The 8379-nt window shown below is 43.3% G+C and overlaps 2 pseudogenes; both read left to right on the forward strand.

The window, feature by feature from the left end:
* LOC115872309 overlaps positions 1 to 3164 on the forward strand; it is a 7165-nt pseudogene extending 4001 nt beyond the window's left edge.
* A 3249-nt stretch (positions 3165 to 6413) lies between these two features.
* On the forward strand, positions 6414 to 7992 carry LOC101659387 (annotated as a pseudogene).
* The last annotated feature ends 387 nt before the right edge of the window (positions 7993 to 8379 follow it).

Raw genomic sequence — 8379 nt, forward strand, 5'->3', positions numbered from 1 at the left:
CTAGTTCTTTCCTTTATTTTGTTTTACTTTCCTCTGGTCCCACGATCATATTCAGCCTTCATTTGGGTTCCAGTAGTTCTCTCAGTGACATTGCCCTCCTACAGGCCCTCCTCACCATCAATTTTAGATCACTTGTTGTTCCCTTGTCCCTGGGCTTGTTAACACCCACATCCTTTCCCCTGCCTCCCCCTCTCCCATGTCCCCCCAGAACCCTCCATCCTGTGTTTTCCCCTCCAGATTGTTTATCCCACCTATCTTATCTAGATAGTCATGCAGAGATAATAATATGCACAAAAATAAGACAGAGCAAGACAAATCAACAAAATAAAACAACAACAAAATAACCAATGACAAAAAGCCTATAAATAATTTAAGGTATGTTGCTGACCTTTAGGAGTGTTTCCCAGTTGTGTCTGATGGGATGCCATGCCACGGCCCCACAGTCTATTGTTGGTATTCCCCAGGAACAGCATTGGTCTGCTCCCCTTGCTGTTCTGTTGCATGCCCTTAGTGTTTCTCTTCGGTGTGGTGGGGTCAGATTGGGCACAATTCCTACACTGTGTCTCCAGTGTTATCCCCAGTAGTGCTATGGGTCAGTGAGGTACATTGTGCCTCGTGGTGGGACCGGTCCTATGGTCCTTTCTGTGAAATGGCTGCTCGGAGCAGGAATATCCTCCTCAAGGCTTGGTGGGCCAGGGTGTGCTCCACATTCTCTCACTCCCCCTTCATTTGCTCCTGTGTACTCTTATCAGACATGACCTTCTCCCTGAACTGTAGCTTCAGTGCTGCCCTCTGAAGTGAATTCTTCTGTGGGAAGGGGGGGGGGGGCTGTCCATGTAGTAACACAAATTGGTGTGCTAATCTTACAATCCATCTTTAAGAAGGACTTCCTGATCTGTTGGTCTACATAAGGACAAAAATATACATATCATATACATTATGATTATTTTATTTTTTTGCTTTAAATTTACGGGGTTTTTTTGGTTTTGTTTTCTAGTACTCTTAAGTTTCTGGAGTGGGATATACCTCAATTATTGCTACACAGTGTTGAAAGAATTCATGGTGCAGGAACACTTTTCTAATCCAAGTGAGTTTTTATGAAGGAAAGGAAAAGTTCCTGGTTTTACAGTCTCAACAGGGCACACGCTACTTCTGGAAAGCATGCCAAGTCATGTGTAAACCGTGCTGGGGTTCACAACTAGGCATAAACAAGCCACATGAAAAAGAACACCTATATGTGCTAAGTTGGGGAATCCCTGGGGACTAAGAGGCCACGAGTCCAAAAGACCATGCCAGGTCATGCTCCCTGCCTTTATTCTATCCCACCCCCTGGCTGGGGGAGCCATGGTTGAATGTATTGGCCAATTCCAGTGGCTGAGTTCAGACCCACCTGTGTGATGTTATGGGCCCAGGTGGCTTTAGCTTTAAGTTACACCTGTGTTAGGGGGCTTAATTTGCTCCTGCCCAGTTCTGCATTTCCTCATCGGTGTCCAAATAGTTGCCTGATTTATTTCCAACCCTATTACATGACCTTTTACAGGCATCAGAGGGACAAACCTCCTTCCCTCTTTTTGTCCCTAATTTAGCTGCCTAACAGTCCCTCAACACATCATTGATTTACAAGCAAGTAACAGCATAGAGGCAAAGCACCTGGGCAAAGAACTAGTAGCAAAAATACTTCTTACGCTAGTATTTTTTCTATGTGTATTTTGAATATATTTATGCCTTGGTCTTTCCTTCTTTAATTGTAATATCTTACCTTTTATTCCATAGTCTTTTTGCCTATTTTTTCTTTCCCTTTTCTCTCTTCTCTTTCCTTTCTTCTCATCAATTCCTCTTTCTATCTCATCCTCATAAACCCAAAGTTGATACTATTCTTACAATTTTATTTTTTTCTAGCAAACATTATTATCCATTCCTCCATCCTTGAAAAACAAGGCAACATTTTTTTGCTTTTGTTTTGTCTTATTGCCTTTCTTTTAAGTTACCAATTAACACTACTGATAATTCCATTTTTGTCATGATTTTTTCTTTCCCCATCCTCTAACACTCCTTCTACTACTCTTTGATTTCCCCACTAGCACTTACTCTAACACATTCCCTCAGATAGTTAATATAAACTGCCTACCACACTTCTATTGCACCACTTAACAGTTAAATAAAGCCACACATCCCCATCTCCCTATCACCCCTAATAGCTACTCCAAATTGGCGAGGAAACTACAGAAAATATTGATTTCCAAACACACACAAAAAGAGAAATAGAGACACAAATAACTGAAAACCAACCCTATCTAAATAAAATACCTGAAATTTAAACAGGTTAAGGAATTACCAGTAAAAGAATTTAAAATAATAATGATTGCACTCATACAACTGATGAATAAAGTATCTGAAGGTAAAGTGAAAGAATAGAAATTCAAGAAACCTCACTACATGACTTACAAGAAATTGTACAAACAGAAACACAACAATCAAACACTACGATAACAGAATTCCATAATATTATAAAAGAACAGAGAAACAGAATCAAACAGATAGAAACCAGAATTAGTGAGATTGAAGAAAAATCTATAGACCCTATAAGAGAACAAATAACAAAAACTCAAAAAAGACCAAGAAAACTTGAGGGGGGCGATGGCAGTCAGTTCCTGCTGCAGGCTCCAGGGAGCACTGAGCTGGAAGAGTTCATGAAATGCAAGAATTAGCAGACTTTGGTATACTTCTCCCTCCCAATATGCCAGAACTGACTTATGAGCTGATTGATGAATTGAGGCCGTAGGATGAATGGGAAGAAAAGAGTATACCCAGTGGAAGTTCAGTATTCAAGAAGGATGATATTGTCTGAAGGAATGGACAAGCACAAAATGAAAAAGTGAAGCAAGTGTTAGAGAAGACTATAGAAGAAGCCAACACCATTATATCTAAGAAACAAGTGGAAGCTAAAGTGTGTGTTACCATGGTGAAAGAGGCCCTGGTGAGCCTCATGGTGAAGTGATGATTATGTATACCATATGAACCCCTATGAACCCATCTGCATGGAATTTGTAGATAAAGAAAACTTGTCAGGAACTCAGGCAGCCCTTGGTGTCATTAAAGAATTGGAGGCACAGCTGTGGTGTGCATTAAAGGAGTTAAGTAGTTTTTGGAAACCATTATGTTGAGTGATGTTAACCAATCACAAAAGGACAAATATTCTATGAGTCCATTACTATATGGATAAAAACCAAGACAGAGGCAGTCTTCTGCTCTCCTAACTTTTCTATTCTAATCTGGCCTCACAAACAATGATATAGTGTACATACCTATTTTCCATAAACCATATATCATCCCCTCATTTGAACATCTTTAAGAACACTTCAAGATGAGGTCCGTTTCCCATGTTGTAGGGAGAGGAAGATCAATCTATTTCTTCCATATAGCAGTGTTCTCTGATCATTCCAAATCAACAGACACTCTTACAAGAGTAATTAGTAAATACTAGTGGGAACTCAGATCAAGAGGAGGGGAACACATGTCCGCATCGGAGAAAGCATTTGCACTTTGGATGGTGGGTAAATCAGGTGGGGCAATTAGCTATTGAGAAAAACACTTAACATTACTTCTATAGACCACCAAGGGGAAAATACATTTAGTATTATATTCCTAACTGGGCACTTTTGATCTAGTTTCTATCAAACCCTTGGTGACTGTGTTAGGCTGGGTTGACTAGAGAAACAAATCCAGAGACACTTATATATGTGTAAGAGAGAGCATTATATCAAAGGGCAATTGTATAATGAGGAAAAAATCCCAGCCCAGTCCAGATCAAGTCCACGAGTCCGATATTAGCCCATAAACTTAGTCCATAAATTCTTCTTCAGACTTACATGGCCACTCATCATGATGCCGAATACAGGAAGATCTTAGGCCTCTGGGTGAAAATCTTGTGGATCCATTGGTGGTGGAAGCATCTCAGCACTGGTGCAGGTCTCCACAGGGCTCTTCCATTCTCTCAGAGTGTCTCAACAACAGGAAAGTGAAGCAAAGAGATAGAGTGTGGTCCTCCTCCAGGGAGAAAGAGAAGAAGTTCCCAAAATCCTCATAAGAAGGTCATGTCCTGTGCCGGGGGCTTAAGTGGAGAGGAAATGTTTTGAGAATGATGAGGGCAATGAATGTACAAATGCGCTTTACACAATTGATGTATGTATGGATTGTGATAAGAGTTGTATGAGCCCCTAATAAAATGATTTTTTTTAAAAAAAGAAGGTCATGTCCACCAAGAAGCATCAAGTTATGACCTGATTGACAGGTTAAACTCCACCCCTTCACTCTATTTATCAAGTTGACATGAAATTAAGTAGCTACCATAGTGACCCAAGCAACATGCTATAGACAACTGGGACATTAAATTCTGTCCGTTTGAAGTACACAACATCTCTCATAGACCACACCAGAAAGACCCAAATTGGAAACTCCAGTAAGTGAACTGGATTTTATCTTAAACTCACTTATAGCAGATATAAGTATCTTAAATACTCCTTTGAAATTAAAATTGAAATGCTGACATGCAGAAGAAGCAGATGTTCACTATCCCAAGGTTAGGAAATTGGTGGTTGTTGGACTTTAGTTTGGTCAGGACCTATTTCTTTGAGGGTGCACAATGAAATGGTGATCCAGAACCAACATTTGATTCCTGTTCTCATGCTCTTTCTGCTTTCTTGTGACATGTGCTAGCCCACCAAGCATAGTTCTGCCTTTGTAAATGAGTGTTAGTGAAAGTATGTTCGTATCTCCAGTCCTCATGATTTGTGTAACTAGTTTCCAGCCACTTAAGTTTCAAAGCTGTGCATGTTAATAATTCATGTATTGTAGTCTAAAAAGATGCCCAACCTACACATGTATAAATTATGTATCTCAACAGATTATTAAAATTATATACCATGGACTAAAGGAGTGATATTATCAATGCAATTAACTTATGCCACATAAGGATAATGTACTATGTACTCACATAAAACTATTGTGATGTCTCTAAACAGAAGCAGAGATATTTTTAAACCAAGGGTCTGCAAACTGCAGCTCAAGAATTATATGTGGCTCTTTCAGTACATACATGTGGCTCTGAAGTAAAATTGAAAATTCTCAAAGGATATAATTCAAATAATGGTTATTAAATTTGTTTGTAAAAGTATATTTATGGCTCTCAAATAATTTTAACATTGTTTTGCAGGGTAGGCTTGGCTCTTCCATTTCAAAAGTTTGCTGTCCCCTGCTATAAACCATAGATATATGAATGGACTTTGAGCTCCCACTTAATCATAGCCCTAATATAAGAAAAATTAGTTCTTGCAACATGGCCCTGCTTGGTATTTGCCCTCGGGAGAGCACTGAATATATGGGTACTATAATAAAGTGTGGTGAAGAAATCAGAAGAAACAAGAAAAGTATGCATATTCCTAGCGTCTTAAAGGCTTGTCTCAAAACAAGCAGCCATCTAATCGAGGAATCAGCTAAATCCACACAGTAGAAGCACATTAGCTTGTGTGACCCAAAAATGGCGAATAAGAAAATCCAAACACAGAGGAGGGAACAGCACCAAAGCCTAAATTCTAAATACCTAGTTTGTGAAACGTTATGGATAGTAGTGGATGCCCCAAATGAATTTGCAGGGTCTCTATATGGATAAAGTCTCTGGTGAATCCTTAATGACTACAGTCTAGGAATATGAATAGCCTTAAAATCAGACAAAGAGCGTTTTAAAATGGATTTTTGAAGCTGTAGTTAGGTCAGAATGTAACAACTTGTCATTAGTTCACTCTTGTGGTTCTTTTGAATTTTTTCTGCCTTTTAAAAAAATAGACTTTTCTGCTCAAAAAATTTTTTTGCTTCCTGTTTTATTGCTTTTCTGTTTTACTTGGTCGTTGCTGCTAAAGTTTCTTGTTTTGTTTTGTATTCTGTCTTTGTTTGGTATGTTTTTCTGTACAGGGAAGTCAGGTGGGTGGATCAGTAACAGTGAGTGTTGGGAGCGCTGCTATGGCATTCCTCAGACTTGTGGCTCCTCCTCACGTGCTCGAAGGTTGGGGCCCAGCAGGAGGAGGCGGGTGGGCTGCAGCCCAGACTCGCGGCCAGAGCAAGAGGTGGAGCGGGAGTAGCCGCAAGCTACCCAGACGGCCGCTGTCCGTGGCCGCCGAGCGGCTGCGAATCCCTGGGCGTGAGGGGACCAGGGCGCCCAGCCGTGCCGCGCAGCGACAGCTGAGCGGGGCACAGGGCCCCTCCCCCTGGGTCGGCTCAGCCGCGGCGCACCCCTGGCTGCCCGCCGCCGGAGCTGCCCGGAGTCTCCTGCGGCCCCAGACAGGGAGCGCGAACTGCAGCGGCTCCCGAGGCGCGGTGGTGCCGACGGCGGGCGCGCGGGGAGGGAGCAGCCGGGGAAGATGGACCCGGCACCCTCACTGGGCTGCAGCCTCAAGGATGTGAAGTGGAACTCCGTGGCCGTTCCGCTCGAGCAGCTGGTCAGCACCTACCGGCTGCCCCAGATAGCGCAGCTGGACAGCGGTGAATGCATAGTAGGCCTGCAGGAGAACGACTACCTTCTGATTCATTCATGCCGTCAGTGGACGACCATCACTGCCCATAGTTTGGAGGAGGGGCACTATGTCATTGGGCCTAAGATAGAGATTCTGGTACATTATACAGGACAATTTAAACTGCTGGAGCAGGGCCGAGATATAAAGGAGCCAGTGCAATATTTTAACAGTGTAGAGGAGGTGGCTAAAGCATTTCCTGAACGCGTGTACATCATGGAGGAAATAACATTCAATGTTAAGGTTGCTGCAGGAGAATGTAATGAAGACACGGAAGTTTACAACATCACCCTCTGTACTGGGGACGAACTCAGGCTCATGGGCCAGGCGGAAATCCTCTATGTTTAGACTTTCAAGGAAAAATCTCCACTCAACAAGATCTTCAAAAAGATCGGGAACTCAATTCCATCAGCAACCTGGGTAAAGGCAAAATGCAGTGCCTCATTTGCATGAACCACCTGACCAAGGAGAGCAACAGCCTCCCATTCCAGTTCAAGGACCCATATAGCACTCGGAGTCCCCTGGAGCTTCAGATGCAAGAGAATGAGCACACTATCCGCAACATTGTGGAGAAAACCAGGCTCCATGTGAACATGATCATGCCGAGACCCCCACCGAGAAACGTGTATGACCTCCACTTCATCCGCAAGGGTCACTGCTACAAGACCAAGACCGTGGTGGTTTGCTGTGTGCTGCGGAGCACCAAGATCTTCCCCATACACTTCCCTTTGCACTTTACTGTTCTGAGGTTTAGCCTCTCATAACACCTGGTGAAGGGCAAGATATGGCCCGAAACCTTGACCCATCATTGTCTGGGCATCTGCGAAGAACAGTTCGACATTGATTAGTATTCACGGGCTGTCCATGATGTGAAGACGGACTGGAACGAGGACTGCAAGAGCCCCACGAAGGGCCAGTGCTCTGACCACAATCATGTGCCCAATTCCCTCAGCTATGCCCAGGAGGAGCTCACCCAGTCGTTCCACTGGCTCTCAGTCTGTGTGTATGACAACAATCTCCGTGGCAACAGTGAAGTGAACCTCCACGGCTGCAGAGACTTGGGGGGAGAGTGGGCCCCTTTCCCTAATAACATCCTTCCCTACCAGGACCATGGTGACAGTAGAGCAACCACCTTTTCCCAGAACCTAGTAAAGAATCCGCAGGTGTCCTCAGCAAGCCAGAACTTCCTCATGAGGAGCTGTGACTGGATGACGGCAAGACCAGCCATGCACCTCTCACCCGATCCCTGAGCGAGAAGAGCAGATGTGACCATTTCAGAAGTTTTGTACGGTCCAAATATGGGACTTCTCTTCCCGTCCCTGGGACTCTGGGAGCATCAATGAAGTCTTCAGATATCACCCTCCCTCAGCCTCCAGTGCCTCCCAAATCTAAAGCCAAACCTTTAAGTAATGTGCAGACATTTACATGAATCCCAATATGTAGAAGAGTTAAAATCAAAACCAGTTCTGAAGCACAAATTTGGGGAAAGATGTCTTCTTGGTTATCCATGTCCTCTCCCTCTATAATACCCAGGAAGTCTAAGGTGTGCAGGACACGGTTCCAAGCCATGGAGTTACTGGACTAGCTGCTACAGATATGACCATCAGTAAGATCTGGACTCCATTCTTCTGTGCCTTTCCAATTTACAAGGAAGGTAACAAAGAGAGATGATGGCTGTACATGTTTAAAGGGTAGTCAAGGATAAAAGTGAGTGGTAGACAGAAATTGTGTGCGGGAATTCAAAAGCAAAAGAGGTACTTAGAGTGGGGGGGATGCGTGGGGGAAGGCTTTGTGGAGATTGTGACATTGTAAATAA

Source organism: Echinops telfairi, unplaced genomic scaffold (genome assembly GCF_000313985.2).
Source record: "Echinops telfairi isolate 266 unplaced genomic scaffold, ASM31398v2 ScPeMD7_7423;HRSCAF=8461, whole genome shotgun sequence".
Classification (NCBI taxonomy): Eukaryota; Metazoa; Chordata; class Mammalia; order Afrosoricida; family Tenrecidae; genus Echinops; species Echinops telfairi.